This window comes from Lactuca sativa, chromosome 4, assembly GCF_002870075.4.
Source record: "Lactuca sativa cultivar Salinas chromosome 4, Lsat_Salinas_v11, whole genome shotgun sequence".
NCBI classification, from domain to species: domain Eukaryota; kingdom Viridiplantae; phylum Streptophyta; class Magnoliopsida; order Asterales; family Asteraceae; genus Lactuca; species Lactuca sativa.
Genome location: NC_056626.2, coordinates 383820416 through 383832374, shown reverse-complemented (window position 1 = coordinate 383832374; position 11959 = coordinate 383820416).

The following is an 11959-nucleotide window of genomic DNA, read 5'->3' as shown; positions in this document are numbered from 1 at the left end:
TTTTTGACAAATAGAACCGAGGCTCCCTAAGGTGAAAAGCTCGGTCTTACGAATCCCTTATCCAAAAGCTCATTAATCTATCCAAACAACTCTTGCATTTCTGAAGGGGCTAATCGGTAAGGAGATTTTACCACTGGTGCTGCCCCTAGAACTAGGCCAACTCGGAATTCAACCTCGCGAATTGGCAGTAGTCCTGGCAAGTCCTCCAGAAATAAGTCGAGAAAATCACATATTTGTGGTATTTCTTTGATTTCCTTCTTCTCTCCTCTCTTATCTACGATGTGGGCCAAGAAAGCGTGATATTTATTGTGAATGTATTTCAACACCTTTATGAAATATATGATTATAAGGTTTTTCTGGGCTTATCTCCGTAGATCGCTAAGGATTCCCCATTGGGCAAAGGCAATCATACTGCTTTTTCATAGAATTAGGTCTCGGCTTTGTGTGGCAATACCAATCCATGCCAATTATGACATCGAAACTACTGATGATCACAGGAATGAGGTTGACATGAAATGTGTGGTTATTGAGAGTTAGAAGACAATTTTATAGTATTTCATAAGTACTACCAGATTCTTTATTGGTCATTTCCATTACATAAGGATCATCTAATTTAGTGACAAAAGAACATGGTTTGGCATGCGGAATTAAAGCTTGCATAATTGAACATGGTGATTTGGGTGATCAAGAGATGTATTGATTGTATATGGTGTTACAAAAAGGATCTAGATCTAGACTACATAAATAACACACACTTACACACTCACTTTTACATCTCTCAAGCACACCTCTACAAGTGGACAAACCCACCTTATATAGAGGTGTTTACATGTCTCTCTCTCATTCTCTATCTCTCATGTGTCACAAGGCTAATACTCTACATGCAAGTGGGTTTTACAAAAAGTCAAACATTTACAAAGTCAATCATGAATAACTTTGCACCCCAACATTCTCCCCCTCAAAGTTAGGAATGAATGACCCACTTCAATTCTTCCAAATTCGATCAACTACGCGGTTCGAGCCTTAAAGGTGACACATGTTGAAACGAACTTCAATCTTCAATTCTTCCACGATTCTTCAATTTGGGCTCTAGGATGTGAGACCATACAATCCGAGCAGCAACGAATGATTAACTCCAAATAATCACCCAAAAGTTGCGCATAAAAACACACTCCAAAAATCTTCAATAAAACCAAACCCATTTTGAATACATCACTTCCGAACTTCCAATTGCGTCATCTCGTAAGCTTCAAAACTTCAAGATCACTTCGGTCTTCAAATCCGCGTAATATGAAAAATTCAAGTTCGGATTTCCATATAAAACTTCTCCCCCTTTTTATAATCTAGATTTGATTATAAAACTCCAAGGAAAAAGAACGTGCTCTATTTGGAATTTTTCATGTCAAAACTCCCCCTTAACATGTGGCATAAACTTTGTGCTTCAATCTGGAAAATCCAAAAAATATTCAATTTTTATCTTCGTTAACGGATTGCCTTTTACAAAATTTCTCAAAAATGGGTAGAAATTGTAAATTTCAAAATTCTACAGTGACCCGTCGTGCCAAAAACAGCCAAATATAACACACCCCCATTTGCGAAACTGGGTAGAATGTGTAAATTCGCACAAACTTCAGGGACCAGAAATGAAAATTCTGCAATTTCTTAGCTTTTATTACCCATTTGCGAAGTTAGGTATAAACTGACATTTCAATGAAAGTTTAAGGAAGTGAATCAAACATTTGTCTTCTTCTACGCTTGTTACCAGATTGCGAACGAATGAACAAACATTCACAGATGCGAACATGAGCTTTGCAAATGAAATTGCTATCTTTGATGCAAACTAACCATTTAAATTTTAAACCCAATCAACATCATAGAAGCGAAGCCTTCGCATCTCTAACCCCAAAAAGTAAATGTAGATGCAAATGACCCAAATTAATTCATATGCCTTCGGTTCGATTCTGAGTCGGTTGCGAGACCCAATCACCACTTTGGAAATTAATCAATTCCCTTTTTCTTGACTTCGCATCGATCGACAGCAACATACATTGACTATCAATTCGCATTTCCATATCAACTTCTTCGCACATCGATATACAATTCTTTGCATACTAATCTTCGCACAAGTGTCGACTTCCCAAATCACTTGCAAAAACAGATTCGAATGAACAACTGTCGCATACTGAAACATGGATGCGAACGAAACACTTTGACCTTTAAAACCCAATCATCCAATTGCGAATCTTGTTTGACCATCAACCACAAAATTTTCGTCATTCGCATTTCATTCACCCCAAACACATCAACAATCTTCAAAATCACATACTCTACTGTTCGTTCTCAAAGCATCCAAACCTTGACCCTTCGCACATTCACTTAGATCAAGCATCCAATTTCCCAGACTTCACTTTAATCATTCAAACCATAACATCCAAAATCGACTTAGACTCCTGGACATCGATCTCAGCTGTAACGATTCTATTTTCAAATCCAAATCCAAAACCCAAGTATCGAACAACATTCATCTACTGTGTTCAACATCAAGAACATAGAATCAGCCAATTTTCGAAATTAACTCTCAAATTGAACTTGATTTCGACACACACTGCCTCAATACAACTTGTATCTATCGATTTCATTCTACCAATACATCCATTCATCGCTTAATCTCGATTTTAGCTTTTTCACAATTTGACTTTTCAAAGTCAAAGATCAATGAAACACGAAATCGATAAATCTAATATCCAATTTCAGATCAAAAAGTGTTCAAACATCTTTTCTAACAATGTTCTTCATCGATTTCAAGTGTTCTTGACTCAGATTATCAAGATCAAAAACTTAATTGTTTAATTTCTTCACTTGAACTTGTATGAAATCGATTTCATCATGTTCCAAATCACAAGAAATCGAATCACATTTACAGATTAGCATCAATATCGATTGATAACAAAATGAGAAAACAAGATTTAAGAACTCAAGAACAATCAATAAACAAGATACAGAAGCCGATAGTACAAGTAAGATACGCGAATGTACATATTATCTTACGAACAACTATTGATGATTCAGACGGATTTTAAAGACTTGTGGGCTTACTTCATTGAAAAATCGGATTTAAATGAATATCAATTGGGCTTGAAATAAGATGAACAATAATGAAATATGATCATTTGGGCTTAAATCAAAAGTAATTGAATCATTGTGAATTATGAGCATAAATTTCGATTCAAATGAACAATCACAGTTTAAGAATCAAATCAAACTAACAAATATGAAATTGGATCGGACCTTGATCTAAAAAAAATATTGGATCACAACAAATGGGTTTTTCAAGAAAAATTTGATCTAATGAGTCAAACGATCACAAATCAAAAACGCAACGCACGAATTCAATGAAATTAAGAGAGATCATAGAGAGAGAGAGAGACTCACCAAAATTGCTCCAATTGTGACAGATTTTGCCAAACTGAGAATCGTTCTTCAAAAGTCACGTTGATCGTGAAAACCAAGCTCTGATACCAATTGTAGTGACAAAAGAACATGGTTTGGCATGCGGAATTAAAGCTTGCACAATTGAACATGGTGATTTGGGTGATCAAGAGATGTATTGATTGTATATGGTGTTACAAAAAGGATCTAGATCTAGACTACATAAATAACACACACTTACACACTCACTATTACATCTCTCAAGTACACCTCTACAAGTGGACAAACCCACCTTATATAGAGGTGTTTACATGTCTCTCTCTCACTCTATATCTCTCTTGTGTCACAAGGCTAATACTCCACATGCAAGTGGGTTTTACAAAAAGTCAAACATTTACAAAGTCAATCATGAATAACTTTGCACCCCAACATCTAGTTCATAGACTTATGGTTTAAAAGTTCTCTAAACTTAGGTGTAATAAAACTTTTTCCAGCATCGGAATCAAAGAGTATAGATGCATACAACCCGTTAACATGAAATGTACCTGTCACAACGATATGGTCCTGGATGGCATCCCTTGCACCAATCACAAATGCTCTTCCTTGAGCATTCCCTCCATTGTTACTTAGCTTCACCAGTTCCTCTTGATGTACCCAGTAACCCCGCACTCAAAATAGGCTCAATTGTCTGGCAAGGCAGTCACCCCTAGGTTAGTTGTGGTGGTAGGAGCATTTGCGGGCTTTTGGTAGTATTTTATAGTATGCCCTCTGCGATTACACCTGGTGCAGTACATGTAGTATCCGGAGTGGTGGAAGTGGCACGAGTTACATTTTAGGTGTTTACCCGTGTATTGTCCTTGGGGTGTGGGAGTTGCAGCCGGTGTTATGATTGGGCTGACGATGTATTCCCTAACCATTACATTTCTCTTACTTGGAGCTTGCTTGGAGGTACCCTTGAATCCGCTTCCGAATTTGCTTTTATTTTCCCCTGACTTCGGATGTCATCTTTCTAGACCAAAGTTCCTCGTATTATCTCTTGTGTGGTTAGGCTATATGCTAACCTCTTGGCACTATCATAAGTTGTTGGTTGAGATGATGTGACCAACCCTTGGATGGGTTGAACCAATCCTCATATGTACATTTCCACCTTCTTGTACTTGGGATTCGTGAAGTTTGGACAAAGGGTCGCGAGATCGTTGATCATGTTGTGTAGGTTGAGATGCCAGCATTTCTTATTGCCAAGTTCCACAATTCTTGCTCTAACTATTGCATTTCCTCTCGAGGACAATATCCGCCGATGAGAATTTGCTTCAGTTGATCCCAAGATAAAGCATTAGTGTTGGCGAAACCTAGGGTCCTGGCGTGGCTGTTCCACCAAAACATGGTCGTATCTACAAAAGTGCATGCGTCGAAGTTTACCTTGCATTCATCCGCACAAGAGTTGATTTAGAAGACAGATCCGGTCTTCTCGATCCATCTTATAAGGCCTACAACCCTTTCGTTCCCATAGAACGTTTTAGGCTTGCAATTTGCAAAATCCTTGTAGGTTCATGCCCTTGGAGCACCTTGATGGTTTACTTAGGAGCTTTCATCTCCCTCTCCTATCCCAGAGTTTGTGTGAAGATTGCTTACAAGTGTTGCTAAAGCACCAACTATTCTCTGATCAGCCATGGCTTTGATGGTCGCATGGTCTAGAGGTGGGTTACTTTGAGCAGACCGGACGTCTTCCTCTACTTAAAGATCTTGGATAGATATGGTAGTTATTGGGGGTTCCATTTCTAAACTCCTAAAGTTAGTGTTGAGACGAGAGTTATTCAATCATTTTTGTAAGTTTGTATCCCCATGGTCATGGTTATGTCGTAGTGTGTTAGTGTTAGCATTAATTAAAGCAATAGAGAAATAACACAACAACATAGATTTTATGCAACCATATAAGCATATTATGCATCATATTATCATATAGTGAAACCACCAAAACAAAGTGTGGTTAGAGTAAGAAAAGCTCTCAGGTTACAAAATAAACAAGTATGTTTAGAGCTTTTCTAGTACTCTAACCCAAAAATTATAAGTGTGTCCATCCAAACCATTGTGTTAGGGAGTAAAAAAGGAACTAATATGCACATTACACAATCAAGAGAGCCATTAACTGAACTAACTGTCTATACACATAATCGATCTTAACATTTGAAAAGGGAACTCGTGATTCTGTCATGTCCACCTAAAGCTCCAACATATTCGTGTGACTGATCACCTCCTCCAACACTTAATGATGAAACTGAGCCTCATCCCTCACCTCCTGCAACTGATCCTGAATAAGTAGGGTCCTCATCTCCATCATATCCCTCTCCTCCTCAAGATACGGTACCTGCTTTGTGAGCTGCCTCATGGCTCTCCTCAAAAGAAAGAGCTCGGAGTCCATCGCTCCTATGTGATATGAGTGATGGGTAGTCCATGGTACAAGAGATGCGCGAGTGTTATTCAAAATGGATTACATAGATTTGAGGTTTGAAATGGTTTTTTTTATGTTTTATAATTTTAGTTTTAAAAACATATGATATCATGATAACTGAATGCATCCAATTAATCATGGTATCAATTTTCCAAAAAAAAAATCATATTTAAGGTTCAAATTTAAAATTCAATTTTAATTTTAATGTGGTTCGATTTTAACGATAATATTCAATATTAAGTTTGAGTTTGAGCCATAGCCATATAGAACCTTATTTATAACTTAATAAAACTTGATTTTATTATTAATATGATTGAGTTTGAATAAGTTATAAAATCACTATTTTAGACTTATAATTTTACAATTTCAAAATTTGTTGTTATTAACGTTTTAATAAAACCGGTTTTTATTTTAAGATTATAACTTGTTACATCTTATGTTCTCATTTTGTAAATTGAAAACCAAACTTCATGTGATGTTTATTTTGTCCAAAAAATAGTTTGAGTTTGTGAAAATGTAAATTATCAACCACACAAAATATTTACTTGAAAAAAAAAAACAACATAAACATGCATTTAACATAAACAATCATTGATCTAGTTAACACTTTTGTGAGCCATTACAAAAATGTTAATTCTTTCCTAAGGAACAAAGGGACCAAATATAACAGCTTGTTCTTCATGTGATCTTCAAGCTCTAACTTGCAATTACAACCAACTTTGTTGAAATTTTATAAAGATTCTATAAAAGTTATGAACTTTTATAAAATGTTCATAAAAACGTGGGTCTCCATGGTTCTTCAAGAAATGGTCTCCATATTCATGTTGTTACATATTTTACAAAATAAATCTAGTCTAAAACTAATCTGTTACATAAAAATAATAAGAATAAAAACTAGCTATTTTTATTATATACTTTACGGATAAAAGAATATTACAAACCATTTTTAACCAAATCACACAAACAACAATACAAATGATACAAGGCTTATTTATGCACTCTCAAATTGATATAAACATAAAACAACCTTTGTTTTTCTAAGACAACTTTAAGTGATAAAAATTGCATGTAAGTTTTTGTCATATAAAATAACAATTAAGAAGTTGTTAAAGAAAATATGTATGAACGTATTTTTATACAAAAACAAGTTATCCATATTTTCCAAAAACTAAGATTTCCAAAAATCATAAAATCTAACCAAACTTGCAATTTGGCTCTTGATACCAATTGTTGGGTTCTATTTCAAAATTAGTTTCATAAACTAGTAAAATGGAAAACAGAAGACTTCAATTTTTCGAAAATAAAATAACAAATTACACCCCCAAGGATCATCTTCCAAGTAATGGAAAGATAAAAGCACAACTAGATAAGGAAATGAAGAAATAACAACTTTTATAGTTCTTTGGGTCCTCTTGGGAGACTTAGAAGTTGATGGAGAATGTGGAAACCTTTGGGACACGAATAAGAACTTAACTTGATTTAAGATGTTAGTCTTGTAAGACTCTTAAAGCTCTTAAGGTGTAACTTCATAACCAAAGTATGAACTTAATGAGAGAAAAATGCAAGTGTTTTTTCAATTTTAAAAGCAAAAACTATAGAGAATAAGTATGCCAATCATACTCATAGTTTTGGCATGTAAAAATGTCAAAAATGAAAGCCTTTCATGCACTCTTAAAGCTAAAACAATACATATGAGTCATTAACTAATTACGCACTCATGTCATAAAGGGAACTTCTCCCCCATGTCTTTAAGAGTTAGTCATGCTTTTGATTAAACAACTCAAAAGGACATGCTTCTTTTATTCTTTGTTATAAAGATATAAAAGAAGACAAAAGTTTATAAATTTTGTAAATTTATTTTATAAAATATAAACTTTGGCTTTTGGCTAAAAGACAAAAATCTTTCTAGTCCAAAATAATGTACATGACTTAATAAATCATACCATATGATATATTATGTTACATGCTAATGAAAAATTAATATTTTCATGAAATAAACAATTTTCAATTAATTATAAGAGTTTATTGATTCTTTTATTAAAATCAATTTCTAATAAATAATCAATTGTATCAAGTTGTTGTTAGTGTGACTCATTAGTATTATATGTTAATTAGCAATATCATTTTAATATGACTCTTGAGCATACAAGATCTTTCATTTATGTGTCATGAAATTCCAAGGTTATATATTTTACTTCTACGTGGGTGGGGAGATCGATGTCATGAACCGAACATATAGTAGCGTCCACATCTTTCACTATTGTATTGTGTATTGTATTGCAAACATATATTATATTTCACTATTGTATTGTGTATTGTATTGCAAACATAAGTATGCCAATCATACTCACAGTTTTGGCATGTAAAAATGTCAAAAATGAAAGCCTTTCATGCACTCTTAAAGCTAAAACAATACATATGAGTCATTAACTAATTACGCACTCATGTCATAAAAGGAACTTCTCCCCCATGTCTTTAAGAGTTAGTCATGCTTTTGATTAAACAACTCAAAAGGCCATGCTTCTTTTATTCTTTGTTATAAAGATATAAAAGAAGACAAAAGTTTATAAATTTTGTAAATTTATTTTATAAAATATAAACTTTGGCTTTTGGCTAAAAGACAAAAATCTTTCTAGTCCAAAATAATGTACATGACTTAATAAATCATACCATATGATATATTATGTTATTTGCTAATGAAAAATTAATATTTTCATGAAATAAATAATTTTCAGTTAATTATAAGAGTTTATTGATTCTTTTATTAAAATCAATTTCTAATAAATAATCAATTGTATCAAGTTGTTGTTAGTGTGACTCATTAGTATTATATGTTAATTAGCAATATCATTTTAATATGACTCTTGAGCATACAAGATCTTTCATTTATGTGTCATGAAATTCCAAGGTTATATTTTTTACTTCTACCTGGGTGGGGAGATCGATGTCATGAACCGAACATATAGTAGCGTCCACATCTTTCACTATTGTATTGTGTATTGTATTGCAAACATATATTATATTTCACTATTGTATTGTGTATTATATTGCAAACATAAGTATGCCAATCATACTCACAGTTTTGGCATGTAAAAATGTCAAAAATGAAAGCCTTTCATGCATTCTTAAAGCTAAAACAATACATATGAGTCATTAACTAATTACGCACTCATGTCATAAAAGGAACTTCTCCCCCATGTCTTTAAGAGTTAGTCATGCTTTTGATTAAACAACTCAAAAGGTCATGCTTCTTTTATTCTTTGTTATAAAGATATAAAAGAAGACAAAAGTTTATAAATTTTGTAAATTTATTTTATAAAATATAAACTTTGGCTTTTTGCTAAAAGACAAAAATCTTTCTAGTCCAAAATAATGTACATGACTTAATAAATCATACCATATGATATATTATGTTATTTGCTAATGAAAAATTAATATTTTCATGAAATAAATAATTTTCAGTTAATTATAAGAGTTTATTGATTCTTTTATTAAAATCAATTTCTAATAAATAATCAATTGTATCAAGTTGTTGTTAGTGTGACTCATTAGTATTATATGTTAATTAGCAATATCATTTTAATATGACTCTTGAGCATACAAGATCTTTCATTTATGTGTCATGAAATTCCAAGGTTATATATTTTACTTCTACCTGGGTGAGGAGATCGATGTCATGAACCGAACATATAGTAGCGTCCACATCTTTCACTATTGTATTGTGTATTGTATTGCAAACATATATTATATTTCTATTTAGTTTGCATTGTCCATGCAAAGAGTCGTAGTATTCCCCTAACGGCTTTTTAGGATGCCAAAAAACTCGAACCATGTATTTTTTGTTGATTCTTATGTGGCCTTTAACCGTTGTTTTTTCTCAATGTTGGATGTGAAAATGAATTCACAAAAGTTTCCCAACTTAGGAATATACCATTCACAAGATAATATGCATGCTTGTATTCGTGTTTGTACAAACAAAATAAACATTTTAGCTGCTTTTCTAAGAACTTATTTCATATAATAATGGTGATAGGTAGAGGAAATTTATGTCATTATTGAAACCAACATCACCAAAGTATGCATTTCAAAACCATAAATCTTGTAATGCTACCGCTTCAAATGTCATCGTTGGGTACTCGTGATCACCTCTCATGTACTACCCTATCAATTTTGTTGGACAACTCCTCTAATTTTGGTGTGTGTAATCAATGCTACCAAACATTCCAGAAAATTCATGTCTAGATTCATGTGCAACATACAAAAGTTGAATATCGTTCATTGTTGGTTTGCACAGATCATTGCCTCCATACAACGTAGTATTACATCAACAAAAGTGTTGAAGACTTTCACATGAAGTTCTTTCCGACATATTAAACATTTTAGTTACTTAAGAATTTATTTCATATAATAATGGTGATAGGTAGAGGACATTTATGTCATTGTTGAAACCAACATCACCAAAGTATGCATGTCAGAACCATAAATCTTGTAATGCTACCTCTTCAAATATCATCGTTGGGTACTCGTGATCACCTCTCATGTACTGCCCTTGCAATTCCATTAGACAACTTCTAATTTCAGTATGTGTAATCAATGCTACCAAACATTCAAAAATTCATCTCTAGATTCATGTGCAACATACAAAAGTTGAATATAGTTCGTTGTTGGTTTGCACAAATACTTGTCTCCATACAACTTAATATTACCTCAACAAAAGTGTTGAAGACTTTCACATGAAGTTCTTTCCGACATATTCAAGTACTGAGCCAACGCGCCTTTTGAATTTCCATACGCCAGTTTCCGTATTTCATATGCCCATCTTTGTAACGAAAAGCCTTGCACTACACATTGTTTGAAAATATGAATATGTTATTTTCATATCTTCAAAAAATATGCATGAATAAGTGTCTACTCATTCGGAATATTCTTCAAAATTCCTCGTCACCCAACATTGCGGTATCAACAAAGTTGTTTTGAATTAGATGCTTTTGGGAATCAATTTAAATAACATTTTTCAAGGGTGTTTTGGTCACACCAAGAGGAGGAGATCGCGATCCAAAATTGGTTTGTGGTGGAGGATGGGAGCTCTTGGTTTCTATTGGGGGTGAAAATGAGCATTGGTTCAATCTTTCCGGGTTACTACGAAATTTTACTTTGTCACCTAAATGAAAAACAAAGGTATCTTAGTTATGGATGGCACTTCTACTTTTGCGAATAACCTTCTTCCATCAAGGTTAATATTTTGGGTTGGAAATTAAAATTAAATAAGCTTCCCGTGAAGAGTAATTTTAACAAACGTGGTATTCATTTGGACTCCCTTTTATGTAAAATGTGTGGTAACGACGTTGAAACAATAACAAATACGTTTTTTAATGTGTTCTCTTCCGGTTGAGTTTGAGTTCAAATCACGAAAAAGCGATATTCCAATTCAAGATAAGATTACAACTCTTTTGAAAATTTTCACGTACTTGAAGAATTCTCTTTATATGAATTTTATGTAGTGGAATCATGGCGGTAGCTCTCACGATTTTTTTAGCTATTTGGAAGTTTTGTAACGACATGATTTTTGGCTAGATCAAGAAAACTGATAATTTTTATTTTATAGTCACGAAATCAATTGTTTTTAGTAAAAACAATAAATTGAAGATTAATTGGGTGGGATCATTACAAAACCCAAAAATTGCTGTAAAATTTTTTTTTTAATAAATCATAATTTTTTTAAATTTTTATCTAGCCTATTCTAATAAATTTTACCTTTCCAAAAAAAATATAACATAATAATATTTCATTGCAATGTCGATTTGCGACTAATGAGATTGACGTAATATGGAATTGATTGCAAAGTTTCTTCACTTATACGTGTCATAATGATAACCTCACGATTACCATTTAATATTGTAGTTAACAAGGCTGTTTATCTGACTAATTAAGCATTAAACAATCACTACTTAGGGTAATGTATAACGTGTCAGATTTGTCTTTTATAGAATGTATAAAGACCAGGTATTGGTCGTTGTAATCAATTTGTTGATTTTATATAATAAAATTTAAATATTTTTCAACCACGTTTGTAGAACACAA